Source organism: Sus scrofa, chromosome 7, assembly GCF_054392235.1.
Source record: "Sus scrofa isolate SSC_HxYL_T2T_F1_AM1 chromosome 7, Sscrofa_HxYL_maternal_Yorkshire_Landrace_v2.0, whole genome shotgun sequence".
NCBI lineage: Eukaryota > Metazoa > Chordata > Mammalia > Artiodactyla > Suidae > Sus > Sus scrofa.
Window position 1 is genome coordinate 106,033,300 of NC_139389.1, and position 14,295 is coordinate 106,047,594.

General features: G+C 39.6%; 1 protein-coding gene across 19 annotated transcripts in view; it reads left to right on the top strand.

The window, feature by feature from the left end:
- SIPA1L1 (signal induced proliferation associated 1 like 1) overlaps positions 1–14,295 on the top strand; it is a 378,208-nt gene that overhangs the window by 165,523 nt on the left and 198,390 nt on the right. For all 19 annotated transcript variants that reach the window (XM_084969649.1, XM_021099433.2, XM_021099436.2 and 16 more), the window contains one exon: positions 11,921–11,982. The gene's annotated coding sequence lies outside the window, so the exon portion shown is untranslated. The remainder of the gene's footprint in view (positions 1–11,920; positions 11,983–14,295) is intronic.

Sequence of the window (14,295 nt, forward strand, 5' to 3'; positions counted from 1 at the left end):
TGTAAGATACAACTTCGTTTAGATATCATATAATTCTGTTAAATGAAAAGTGGCTTTCAAAGAGAACTTGGTATGACGTTTATATTGACAATAATTTAAAAACATCTTTCCATATTAACCTTAACTAATTGATGTGTAGTGTGGTTTCATGGATACTTTAGATTTGTTGTTGTTGCTGCTAAGTAACTTTGCCATCGCTTTTACTAACTTCGCCATTACTCTCATCTCTTTCTATAGCACTAGTCTCATAACTCAGTGAATTTTTGCTGTGATCAGTGCTCCATCAACTTAATTCATTTTGAGCTTTTACTTGAGCCTCTCACTCTTTGAACTTACCCTTCACTGACTGTTACCCTTTCTTTTAATGACTTGAATTATGGGACTTTCCTGACATTCCATCTGCAGTTGCCATCTCCTTTTATACATTCTCTTTTGGAAACCAGTGCCCCTCTTCCATGTTAACCTATTTCAAACCCATCTTTCACCACAGCCCTTGCCCTGTCTTTTATCAGCCAGAGGCCAACATTTTCAACTCCTTTCTTGACTCTTGTTCTACAGCAGATTCTTAGGTTTAAGAGCCTGGCCAACAATGTAAATGAGTAAAAAGGGCAGGAAAAAAATCTTTTTCTACACCAAGAGACAGGGTAAGTGGAGTGCTAAGTGGCCATTGACATAGGCTGAGGGCCAGGAAGATGGCGCTGAGGATGGTGGCAAGCGGGAGAGTGCAGGCCCCATGCAGGCTGTTTGGCTCTGGCTGTTGTTGCTATTTGGGAATGTTGGCCCAGAGTTACCAGATCTCTGTTTCCCAAGAGAAGCTGTTAATCAGGATTTGCGTGTTAAATACCCTGAATTTTAAAGGATGGGCTAAATTTTTGTTAAACACTGCATGGGCCAAAGAATATATGTGCCCATGGACCAAGTTCAGTAGACAGCCTCTTAGTTTATGACCTCTTTCTGTAAAGACACTTTACAATTTGTGTGTCATCATCCAGTGCTCCCCCATTTCCCATCCTTCCCATTTCTTTCATTGTTCATCTAATGGGAGGACCGTCCTCCTAAGTATTGAAGCCAGGAACTTCCAAATCATCATGGACACCTTCTTACTTCATTACCTTTTTATTTTGGAGGAGTATTTGGGTCAAGGAACAGGTTTTTTATGAAAGGATATTAGAAGGAGGCCAGCGGAGAGGATAATGGCAGAGCCAGGATCCTCTGGGAATGGGATGCAGGGTGTAGCATCCGGCTGTAGACCTCCGTGATCTGATGCTACTTTCATCACATGATCTGATTTCATTTCATGATCTGATGCTACCTTCCTGCTTCCATTTCCCAATAATCTTGTTTTAACCCCAAATAATCATTTTCCCTTTTCTTCTTTTGTGGATACCATGTTTCCTGCCATTTCTTGAGGACATTTATTTTACTTTTGAGAACATGTTCTTTGTTTTCCCATGTTAACTCTTTTTCCTTGGGCATTCTCAAATTTGATACTTTTTTCCATGTTACTTGTTTTCCTAGAATGTATTGTGTAGGGGAGGTAAAACTTTTCTATTACCTCTGAGGGTCGCTGGCTGGGCCTGTGAATTAAGTTCACCTAAGACAGGAGAAAAGCATATACTTTTTTTTTTTTTTTTTTTTTTTTTTTAATGTGTACCTGGGAGCTTTCACAGGTAAATGAAGACTCAGAGAATCAGGCCTACATCTATATCAGGTTGAACGAAGAATAGTGATTGTGGAAAGATAACTAAAATATAGGGCGAGGCTAAAGGAAGATAAGAGGGTTATTTTAAAAAGGTTTGTTTCTAGAGATTCTTTTCAGCCTCGACTCTGTGTTACTGGTGGTCAAAATATTCTTTTCCTCCACGTGTGAGGAGGGCAACTTTCACACAAGAGCTTTTATCTTTTAGGAAGGAAAGGGGAGGTCAGGGTGCCTTTCTTATTACACCTGTTGTTTTTAAGGGACTTTAGCTCTAAATAGTCAATTTGCCAAGTTGGCATGTTTTGGAGTAGCCCATTCTATAAATTCCTTCAGTTGTTTATTATAGATTTTTTAAAAGTCTCTTTCTACCTGTGCCTGTGGGCTCCAATTTATAGGAACCCCGGGGAAGGGCCAGCCATAGGAGGGATGGCGGACTAACTCATAAGATGTATGGATTCCTTGCCTTCTGAGTAAGGGTAAACTATGGCATAGGTTATCTAGAATATTGTTCACACTCTCTAGTTCTAAGGATCACTGTGACTTGTTTTTCTAAGTCCCAGGGTGGTTTTCCTCTAAGGGGCAGTAGATTTTAAGCCATCGATGCTGATGTCATCAAACATCCAATTGCATATTCACACTTCAGGTTCTCAGCAGCAGTTCTGGTTTTCGTGACAGTGGGGCATGTCTAGCGGTGGTGAGGTCTGTGCATGTTTATCCAACTTGTCTGAGAAGGCTGTTCTCCCTCATTTTGAGTAGTTAAATATGATAGTTATGCTTTGAGCCTGTTTCCTTTGTGCTTATTTTTAGTGAAAAGATCTGTATATTGGCTGAATTTCAGGAATTTCATAAAGAACCTGGTTATTTAGAATTCAGGCCAAATGCTCAGTTGCCACTGTAGAGAGGAAAGCAAACATTGCCTTCTGATTATCCAGTGTGCTCTGGAGGAAATAAAGAAAATTTGTATCGCAAAATTATGGCTTAATAAATTTGGTGATTGTTAGACCAATACACTTAATATATACCCCTGAGAATGAAAACTAATGGTTTCCCCTAATACATCTCACGTGTATTCCATTGCAGTTCGTATCTTCTACTAATCTCTGTAATTGCTTCTTACATAAGTAAAGATGTCACCTCTGCTTAAAATAGAAATCTTTTCTGTGTGCTTCAGAATTGCTCTTTTTAAAATCGACTTGTTAGAAAGCACACAAAATGAATTAGAGCTGAATCAGCTAGAGCTGTCACTTGATGTTTCTCTAATTTACCGTCTGTTTTAAGGATTGTGTACATACACCCTCCCATATAAGATATGGACCGTAATATTCTGAATTCTGAGTGCTATTATATAACATTTAAAGTCAAAGAAAAAAAATAGATTGTGTCTTTGATACAAATTGAAATACATTGCTTATGATTTTTCCAAGTCGTTAAAATGGGTTAGTTTATGAGGTGTGAAGATCCTGTTGCTTTGCTGATGGAGGCTCCAGAACACACTTCACTCTGACTTCGGCCAGGTCAAGTTTAACAAATGACCTGAGCTAACTGATCTCAGGGCAATCGTGGATATAATTGGGAGCACTATGGACATATGAGTGTTTTATTTTGTTTTTGTACATTGATTTGAAAAGTTGGGTTTTTTTGGTAGAAAATTATACTGTTCATATATATATATAAATAAATGGATTGATAGTCTAATTGGTATATACGTTCTTGGAAGCAGTCTTACCTGTTCATAGCTGACTAATAAAATAACATTTCTTTTTTTTTTTTTTTGTCTTTTTTGCCATTTCTTGGGCCGCTCCTGAGACATATGGAGGTTCCCAGGCTAGGGCCCGGGCCTATGCCAGAGCCACAGCAACGTGGGAGCCGAGCCACGTCTGCAACCTACACCACAGCTCACAGCAATGCCAGATCGTTAACCCACTGAGCAAGGGCAGGAATCGAACCCACAACCTCATGGTTCCTAGTCGGATTCATTAACCACTGCGCCACGACGGGAACTCCTAAAATAACATTTCTTAAGGTCTTTTCTTTAAATACTTTTTTAAAAATTGAAAAACCGTAATGTAGTTGGTGTCTTCGTAGGTGTTTTCAATAGACTTTGGGAATTTAAGTACCCTCTTCTTTAACTAACGGAACAGGTTCTGTGGTTTTGTTTTGTTTAATCTGGTGTTTGCCATGGGCTCAATGTTGTGTTCAAAGCTTTAGGAAATTATGCTGTTATCTCTTGGAGGACCTAATTGTCTGTATCTTGGAAACATTCAGCAATTCTGATGAGCACAATACTATGGGAAGCTTTTAATGGCTATTAAGGGATGTTGACCCAGCCTTCAGTGACCTTGTAATCTAATTTTTAAAAATTTCATTGATCACTAATTTTTTTCTGAACGGGGACTTGGGGATATTATCCCCTTGAATTTTTCCACATTGATGCATTTAGGATCAGTTCATTCATATTGCTGCAAACAAAGCCAAATATTGTGTCTCTGTTTATTCTGCTGTGGAATTTGGGTTGTTTGCAGTTTTCTGTGGTTGTGAATATTTTTATTTGTTTCTGGGTGACAGTTCTCCTGGTGACTATAAATTCAGGAATGGAATTGCTGGCTGCTAGGGTGTGCCCATGCTTGACTGTTTTCAAAGTCATTGTTCCATTGTGTGATTCCCACTGGAGTCTGGACATTTCCATTGCTTCTCATCATTGCCACACACTTGATATTGACTGACTTTTTAAATTTAGTCAAGCTGATAGGTGTGTAAGGGTGCTTTCTATTTGTATTCCTGTAATTGCTAAAGAAATTCAAAGTATCATGTTGTGTATTTAAGGAGCTTTTGTATTTCCTTGCCTTTTATAATTTTTGTCCATTTTTCTTTTGGATTATCTGTCTTTCTTTTTTTTTTTTTTTCTTTTGTCTTTTTGCCATTTCTTGGGCCGCTTCCACAGCAAATGGAGGTTCCCAGGCTAGGGGTCGAATCGGAGCTGTAGCTGCCAGCCTACGCCAGAGCCACAGCAATGCGGGATCTGATCCGCGTCTGCAACCTACACCATAGCTCATGGCAACGCCGGATCCTTAACCCACGGAGCAAGGCCAGGGATCGAAACCGAAACCTCATGGTTCCTAGTCGGATTCGTTAACCACTGCACCACAACGGGAACTCCCTGGATTATCTGTCTTTGTTACATATTTATAAGATAATTACATTTCGCTGGTTATATATTTTCTTTTTTTTTCTTTTCTTTTTTTTTCAGGGCCACACCTGAGGTATATGGAGGCTCCCAGGCTAAGGGGTCAAATTGGAGCCGTAGCCACCAGCCTACACCAAGCCACAGCAACGCGGGATCCAAGCCATGTCTGCAACCTACACACAGCTCCTGACAATGCCGGATCCTTAGCCTGCTGAATGAGGGCAGGGATTGAACCCTGGTCCTCATGGGTGCTAGTCAGGTTCATGAACTACCGAGCCACAACGGGAACTCCATGGTTATATATTTTCTCATTTGTGGTTTATCCTTTTATTTTCTTTATGGTCTCTTTTAATGAACAGAAGTTCTTTATTTTAATGCAGAACAAATTTTTCTTTTATGTTTTTTCTTTTTTATGTTGTTAACCTTTTCTGAGGCGATAAAACCTGCTTTTAGTATCTACTAAAAGTTTTATAATCTTGCCTTCTACATTCAAGTCTTCTGTTAAATTGGAAATGAATTGTATATAGAAACTAGAATAGGGATTCAATTTATTTTTCCCCCATATGGGTAAACATACAGGCAAGTACCACTGTTAAAGAATTCAGCCTTTCTGCATTAATCTGTGTTGCAGTTGAGAGGTGGCTGGACAAGTCCCTTAGTACTGTCTTCTTCTTATGGAGCATCTTGATTCTTCTTGGGCCTTTGACGTGTAATGTAGACCTTATATATATTCACTTTGTTGAGTTCTTTGAAAAATGCTGTGGATGTAGATGTAAAATGTGTGTAGATGTAAAATGTGTGTACATGTGCATGTGTGTATGTATGTGTAAGTTCATATGCATATATGCAGTTGTCCCTTGGTATCTGTGGGGGATTGAACCCCTGCAGATACAAAATCCAAGGATGCTCAAGTCGCTTATGTAACATGGCACCGTATTTGCTTATAACCTTTGCACATCCTCTCTTATACTCAGTAATTGTCTCTAGATTACTTGTAATACCTAATCGGTGTAAATGCTGTGTAATTATTTGTAAATAACACATAAATGCTGTGTAACTAGTCACTGGTGCAAACTCACATTTTGGTTTTTGGAACTTTCTAGAATTTTTAGCCTCAGTATTTTCCATCCATGTTGGATTGAATCTGTGGATGTGGCATCCGTGGATATGGAGGGCTGACTGTATTCTCTTGCTGTGTTGCTGAGAGTGTCTGGGAGTCGTCCTCAGTAGCGGTGGACACATCTAACACCTGGGTCTTGAGGTCTTTTCGTTTTTTAAGATTGAAGTATAATTAACACACAGTTATATTATTGTTTTAGGTGTACAACATAGTGATCCCACATTTATGTGTATTAAGAGATGATCACGATAAGTGTGGTTACCATCTGTCACCATTTAAAGTTATTACAGGAGTTCCCATTGAAGCTCAGCAGGTTAAGAACCCAGTTAGTATCCATGAGGATGTGGATTCGAGCCCTGGCCCTGCTCAGTGCGTTAAAAGATCCAGCATTGCTGTGAGCTCTGGTGTAGGTCACAGATGTAGCTTGGATCTAGTATTGCTGTGTCTGTGGGGTAGGCTGCCAGCTGCAACTCCGATTTGACCCCTAGCCCGAGAGCTTCCATATGCCTCAAGTGCGGCCCTAAGAAGGAAGAAAAAAGTTATTACAGTTGTGTTGACTGTATTCTCTGTTCTATACATTACATCCCCATGATTGATTTATTTTGTAACTAGATGTTTGTGATCATGGTGTGTGGTCCATTTAATGTAGTGTTGAATTCAGTTTGCTAATATTTTGTTGAGCATTTTTGCATCTTTATTCATCAAGGATATTGGCCTGAAGTTTTTGTGGTTGTTGGTTTTCATCCACTTTGGGACAGTGCTGGCTGGAGCGGGTCCACAGAGGAATATTGGGGCCAGGTGAGTGGTCCTAGCCAGATACGTGGCAGATGTCAGAAGTGGCACCCATTTGTGCCAGACCAGCTTGGTAGAGGGAGGATAAACTTTTTTTGTTTTTTAATGGCACCAGCTAGTACTTTGTTCTCAGAGGCAATTCCAAAAAATCTCTGCCCCTTCGGCACTTGCAGTCACATTTGTCATTGAATCTCCTTATATGGCCAGATGCTTTTCAAACTGCTGTCTGTACTGGGACTTTGAGCATGTGAGTTTGTGTAGGAACCCTTTAAAAATCTTGGTTTCTCACAGCCTTCCAGCTCTCCTGAAGTAACCCTGCTGGTTTTCTAAGCCAGACATTATGGGGGCTCATCTTACTGGTACAGGTCCCCTGGGCTGGGGTGCCTGATGTGGGGCCTGAACCCTCTGTGCTTTGCGGAGGGCTTCCACATTGGTGATATCCCCTCTTGCTTGTGGGTTGTCACACTGGAGGTATGGGTTCTGACCAGACTGTGTCTCTGCCCCTCCTGCCTATCTCAGTGTAGTTTTTTCTTCATTTCCTTAGTTGTAGATGAGCTCTTTTGCTGATCTTCAGGTTATTCTCAGAGAAGGTTGTTCTCTATGTAGTTGTAGCTCTGATGTGTCCATGGGAGGAGGTAAGCTCCAGATCTTTCCTACTCTGCCATCTTGATCCTGCCAAGTATGAAAGGAGACTGAAATATCTCGTTTTAGAAAGTAAGGAAATGCTCAAAGAATGATGATGAGATCATGTCAAAATGACCTAGCAGCCATCTTGAAGGAGTTTCCACTGGCCACATCTGGGACATGTTGGTTTTAAAACAAATAAAGGTAATAATGGATTATAAGAAATCATAATAATAATATAACTCACTGAATACATGAATGAATAATATAAATGTGAGAATGAATGGATTGATTAATTGAAAACTTGATGAGGAGCAGTATATTTATATGGCTTCAAAGTGTCCCCCTAAGAAATACTTATTAATTACTAATTTTTCTAGAAGGAATTATCTTTATAGATTTCCAGGTTGATAGTTATATTCCTCTTCTGGCCTCCACTGATGCTGTTGGGAAATCAACAGTCACCTTAATTGATATTCACTTGTAGGTGATTCTCTTTTCTCTTTGCTGCCCTTAAGACTGCGTTTTATTTAGTGCTCTGCAGTTTTACTCTGATGTCCCTAAGTATTGCTTTGTCCCTGCTTACTGTGTGTTGACCTTTCTGGATTCAAGGATTGGTATCTTTTACACTGTTGAGTCTCCGTTATCTTTTTCTCGTATTCATTCCTCCAGGTGACGTTAAGCCTAGTCACTATATCGTCTGTGTCTCTTAATGTCACTTTCATGGTTGCATCTCTCTAGCTATTTGGAAAGCATTCTGGATACTATTTATAGATTTGTCTTCTGTTCCTGATCCACTATTCATCTGTGTCCAAATGTAATTTCTTCACCTAATGATTTTTTAAAAGCTTTTTGCTATCATGTTTTTAATTCTAAAATTCCATTGAGTTCTTTTTTCACGTCTGGATGGTTATATGCGATATTCTATTTGTTCGTTACTTTCAAGCTTCTCATTTACACATTCATGTATATATAAGCCCCCCTGCCTTTTTTTTCTTTTTGTTTTTTGGCTACACCTGTCGCATATGGAAGTTTCTTGGGCCAGGGATTGAATCTGAGCCACAGCTGTGGCAACAACAGATTCTTAGTCCACTGTGCCCCAGTGGGAACTCCAATAAGAACTTTTTTTTTTTTTTTTAATATCAACTCTCAGCTTTAATATTGGATACAGAGAGAAGGCCTGAAGCCAGGTTTTAGGTTAAGAAAATCATAACTCACAATCTCTCATCTCTTCTTTCCTTTCTTTTTCTTCTTTACTTTTTATTTTGAAATAATTTTAAACTTAAAAATGGAGTGGTAAAAATAGGTCAGTTTCAGTTGGGATTAATATATACATACGACTATATATAAAGTAGATAAGTAACAAGGACCTACTGTGTAGCACAGGGAGATCTACTCAATACTCTGTAATAACCTTTGTGGTGAAAGAATCTGAAAAAGAATGGATATTTTTATATGTTTAATTGATTCACTTTGCTGTACACCTGCAACTAACAGAGCATTGTAAGTCAACTCTACGCCAATAAATTTTCTTAAAAGGGAAAACATTTTTAACAAAATAGGTCAGTTTCTGCATGTCTTTCACCCCCCTTCCCCAGATGCTAATATTCTGTATAACTGTGGTACACTTAATCAAAATCGGGACGTTGATATTGATACAGTAATGTTAACCGAGCCACAGACCTTATTTGTATTTTATTACCTATCCCAGTAATGTTTATATCTGGACTGTGGTCCAATCTAGGATCCAGTGTTGCATTTAATTATTATATTTCCTTTGTCTTCTTTAATCTGTGCTTTTTGTCAAATTGCCATTTTTCTATATTAATATACTTTTTAATTGTACTGCTCAGATTGTCCCAAATTCAGCTCTTTCAGGTTAGTTCCAGAGTGCTTTTGATGAATCCCTATCTCTTTGGAGCCCCTCCTTACTTTGTTGTACCACAGGATGTTCTAGACCCAACTTCACAGAAAGACATTTCTCTGAGTATTCCTGGCTCCTCTTATTGAAAGATGGTATTTAGAAGCCAGTGTTTGGGTGCTATTTATGGTCGTTACCACAGCGGTATCACCGCTTTTGGTCTCTCTCGGAGGACAGCACTAGGAAATATACGTGTATGCACAGAGCTACCTCTTGTCAACATCTATTACCTATTGAAATGTATATTAAAAGCTTGAATATCTCTGATTCCAGTCTAACACCGTATAATTCATTCTGGCCTTTTCCCTTCTTTGTTTTGTCTTTTGTTTCAGAGTATATAGTCAAGATACTGATTTCCAAAGAGCTTAGGTTCGTTCTTTTCTCCTGTTCTCCCTTAAGTGTGGTTACTTACACCTCTGTGATGCAACTCACTTGTTAACTATGTTTCATTTTGAGTTACTTGCCTATACCCCGTTTGATTTTGGTTACTTACCTTTTTATTTTGTGAAATATTACCATGTTTATAAATGTCAAAACTATGTGAAAAGATGTATCTGGAGATGTCACTCCCCCTCTAGTCTTTGTATTCCATTCTCATTCCCCCAGATCCCACCCTCATGGCTCCATAATGCCTGTAAGATAAAATTTGAAGTTAGTGGAATTGATAAGTCCCTCCACCGGCTCAGTCTAAGCTGGTCCTTGTATGCCATATTCTGGCTGCCTCAGATTTCTTGTTATTTCTCAGGCGTGACTGGTTCAGTCATGTCTCCCTCCACGCCTTTGCATTTTCTCTCCCTCTGTCTGGAATGATGCTCTGTTTCTCTTCTTACCTTGCCCATCTTTAATCACTCAAAGCCCATTTCAGCTCTCACCTGCTATGTAGAGACTTCTTTTCCTCACCCTCCTCTCTCCATTTGCATTTCATTCCTCCTACCTGTAATAATTCTCCTCCTAGCTTTATAGCCCTTGTGAATGTTATGTAACGTTTGTGACATGTGATTTAAATTGTCGATGCATAGGCTTTCCATCTTCTTTATAACTGTGAGCTTCTTAAAGACAGAAACTTTGTCCTTGCATGTCTAGCATCTGGTTCAGCTTCTTGCATATATCAGTTATGCACTGAATACAGTACAGTGAGTGGATTTCTGTTCTTTTCACTTGCTTTGTCTTTACTCCTTCTCTCTTTATTTCATTCATGATAAAAGCCCCTACTAATAGAATGTGAAGCTGTAAAATGTGATGCCCATGATCTTATTGTCCCTCGCATTTTTGTATTCTGTGCCTCTCCTTACATACTTGGGCACAGCCTTGGGAATTTAATGGCTTCCTATGACCCTGGAAGTTACAATTATCTAACTAAATTTTCAGACACAGTAGAGAGGGATGAGTTGAAATCAAGGTATAGAAACTGTTTACAATATGCAAACCCAGAAAGTCAAGATTCTTATCTGTCGGATTTGCCTCTTTACTTGAAAAGCTGAAACTTCCTGCCCGTTTGCCCTGTTAGATTAGAAAAAATTGTTGTACTGGAAACAAAATCCCTTCAACAGTCTTTTAAGAGCTCTAGTCAGCTTTTAAAATGTCATTATTTTTGTCCAAAAGACAAGTTCAGTAACCTTGCAAGTTGCGTTTCTAAGCTGCTTACTTTACTTTCCATCCTGCATAGATTATTCAGCAGATTATGTTCAAATGTAGGGGCTTGTTTCCATCAGTCTCTTCACCCACCATCTGTTACTTCCCTCTGGCCTTCTGTATTGCATTCTCTTTCTGCCACTCCTGTGTGTTCTCACTATAGCTCATTCTCCAAAGTTCTACCTGTGACTCAGAACAGAGGTTTAGTGGTAATGCAAACATCACACTAAACAAAGGGGTTGGCGGGGGTGTTTCTTCAAGGCTCTACTTGGTGAGGGTACAGGGCTTGCTGCTGCATCAGAGTGTTTGATATTCAGGGTGAGAGCTATGGGAAGGCATTCATTTAGATTACTGGTCTGTATGTATTTATTTTAAAAATTAGAATCACTTTTTTTTTTATTCAAGTGTAACACAATGTATAATAAGACAAATGCATCATAAATTAGCACTTTGGTGAATTTTGAACTATTTAGAGGAATTTTAATACTACAGATATTTTTTCTATTTTTTTTTTCTTTCTTTCTTTTTTTTTTTTTTTTTTTGTCTTTTTAGGACTGCACCTGCGGCATATGAAAGTTCCCAGGCTAGGGGTCGAATCAGAGCTGTAGCCACTGGCCCATGCCACAGCCACAGTAACATCAGATCTGAGCCGTATCTGCGATCTACACCACAGCTCATGGCAATGACGGATCCGTAACCCACTGAACAAGGCCAGGGATTGAACCCCTGTCCTCATGGATACTACTTGGGTTTGTTACTGCTGAGCCATGACGGGAACTCCCAGTCATGATAGTAGCAGCTCCCTCTAGTTTCTGATTTTAAGTGCAGTTGCTTACTTTAAAAAGGCTGGTTTACTTCTTTCAGAAAAAAATAAGACTTTTGTCAAAGTTGTGCAATTAGTTTTAATGAAACTTCCTATGTACTTAACTGTTTTTCTCTTTTTTTCAGGTTATGCGTTGTTAATGCGGATGCTATTGTCTAAATTTCTGTAGCTATGGCACAAGAATATAGTAAGTACTATGCCATACTTTCTATAACTTCCATAAAGTGTTGACTTTGTGTCTTTAAGTTTCTCACTGGAGCAGTGGAAATATAAAAACAAAGGTTCTATTTACTTATTTTTTAAAATTATTTTATTGAAATGTAGTATATTTCCATTGTATTAATTTCTGCTATATAGCAAGATGATTCAGTTGTGTGTGTGTGTGTGTGTATATTCACTTTTCATATTCTTTTTCATTACGGTTTATCACAGGCTATTGAATATAGTTCCCTGTGCTGTACAGTAGGACTTTGTTGTTTATCCATCCCATATATAATCGTTTGTGTCTGCTAATCCCAAATTCCCAATCCATTCCTCACTCAGCCCCTACCACTTGGCAACCACAAGTTTCTTTATGACCCTGAGGCTCTTTCTGAAACAAAGTTCTTTTTTTTTTTTTTTTTCTTTTTCCTGCTGCACCTGTGGCATATGGAAGTTCCCTGGCCAGGAGTTGAATTGGAGCAGCAGCTGCCAGCCTACACCACAGCCATAGCAAGAGCAACACCAGATCTGAGCCACATCTACGTCATCTGATTTTTGTGTCTTTAGCTTTATATATATGTACAAAGATATCATGATTTTGATTTATTTAGTCTTCCAATAACACAGAATGGCTCAGGCTCTTCCCTGTAAATGCTAGTGAGTAGACATTAGGGTTGGATCCATATTATGCACTCTGTTTTACCCCCAGGTTATGGGGTTAGGAACTGACCACAGCTCCAGGATGGGTCCTGATTAGGGGCAACCCCATCACTGCTGTGTCCAAGATTAACTCATTGTGGAGGAGGCAGCGGCCAGTGTTGGGCATTAACTGGCCGGAGGGCTTGTTTCAAGAATGGCCCTGAGGTGTCCTACTCTAACAGCTAGGCTCCAAAGTAGGCTTGCCAAGAGCTTCTGGCAGGAGTCGTTTCACATTTAACACAGAGCTACCCGAAGAGTCTGCCTCTCTTTCCCTTCTTCTGGATGTCGGTAGATGCTGGTGTGAGGTCTTGTGTGACTCCAGGCTGAGCCAGAAGTCACACAGGATGGAGGGCAGAGAAATCAGCCGTGAAGCCGGTTCCTCCTCCAGAAGTCCAAGCGTTAGAGCCAGGAGCATTTCCTTTTGGTTTAAGCCAGTTAAGTTGGGAGCCAAAACATCCTAAGTGATTTCCTTAATCTCCATTTCATTTTTAGTAGTCCATTAGTTTCTCCCCGGGGCCTGTGGGAGTAATTACAAGGGAAAGCAGAATAATACTGTTAAATTAAACTGGCAGGGTGTGTTGGTGTTGACTGGCACCCTCTCCACTCTGAGCAACTCCCAGGTAGATTTTGTGTTCAGAGACAGGACAATGAAATCCATTGCTTCCTGAATCTCCCTTTCCTTTCCCAGAGGTTTTTCCTTTTTAATCAGCCCATTTGGGCCATGAATGCTGCAAAGGGTCTTGGATTGCTGGCCTAAAAACCATCCCCTGGTATAGGTGTATATTGGACAGTGTGGAGCTGTCCCTGGGGTTTTCTTAGAACAGTCTGTGCCCAAACTTCTAATTCCTTATTTTCTTTTGGTCTTAAAAAATTACTGTGAATATTCAAATAAAAAAACTGTATAAGAAATGATATTCATATGTACTCTCCCACAGCATTGTAGACACAGAATATTTACCAAGTTTGTGGAACAGTTAAAAAACCCACAGTCAGGGGTTCCCATTGTGGCTCCATGGGTTACGAACCTGACTGGTGTCCATGAGGATGCAGGTTTGATCCCGGACCTCACTCAGTGGGTTAAGGATCTGGTGTTTCCGTGAGCTGGGGTATAGGTCGAAGATGCAGCTCACATCTTGAGTAGCTGCATTGCTGTGGTGTAGGCTGGCACCTGCAGCTCCAATTCAGCCCCTAACCTGAGAACTTCCATATGCCACAGGAGGAGCCCTAAGAAGCAAAACAAAACAAAACAAAAAAACACACACAAAAGAACTTACAGTCATCCTCCCTTTCTCTACCTCTGAAGATCCACAATCCTAGTTTTGGTCTTTATTTATTCTTCCTATGTATTTGTTTATGGTTTACCGCATATGTGTATTATGATTTTTATATGTTTTGTCACTTCAGGTAAATGCAGGCACTATGTATATTTGTTGTTTAAAATCACGAAGGAGTTGAGAAGAAGTTCAGGCTTATAGAAGGAGGCTGTAAATGTGTTCTTAGACATTTGTCTGAAGATCTGTTACTAGGTATCTTGGTTATCTGTATTAAATAAAATGTTAGATTTTAGGAGTTCCCTGGTGGCCCAGTGGGTTAAGGACCC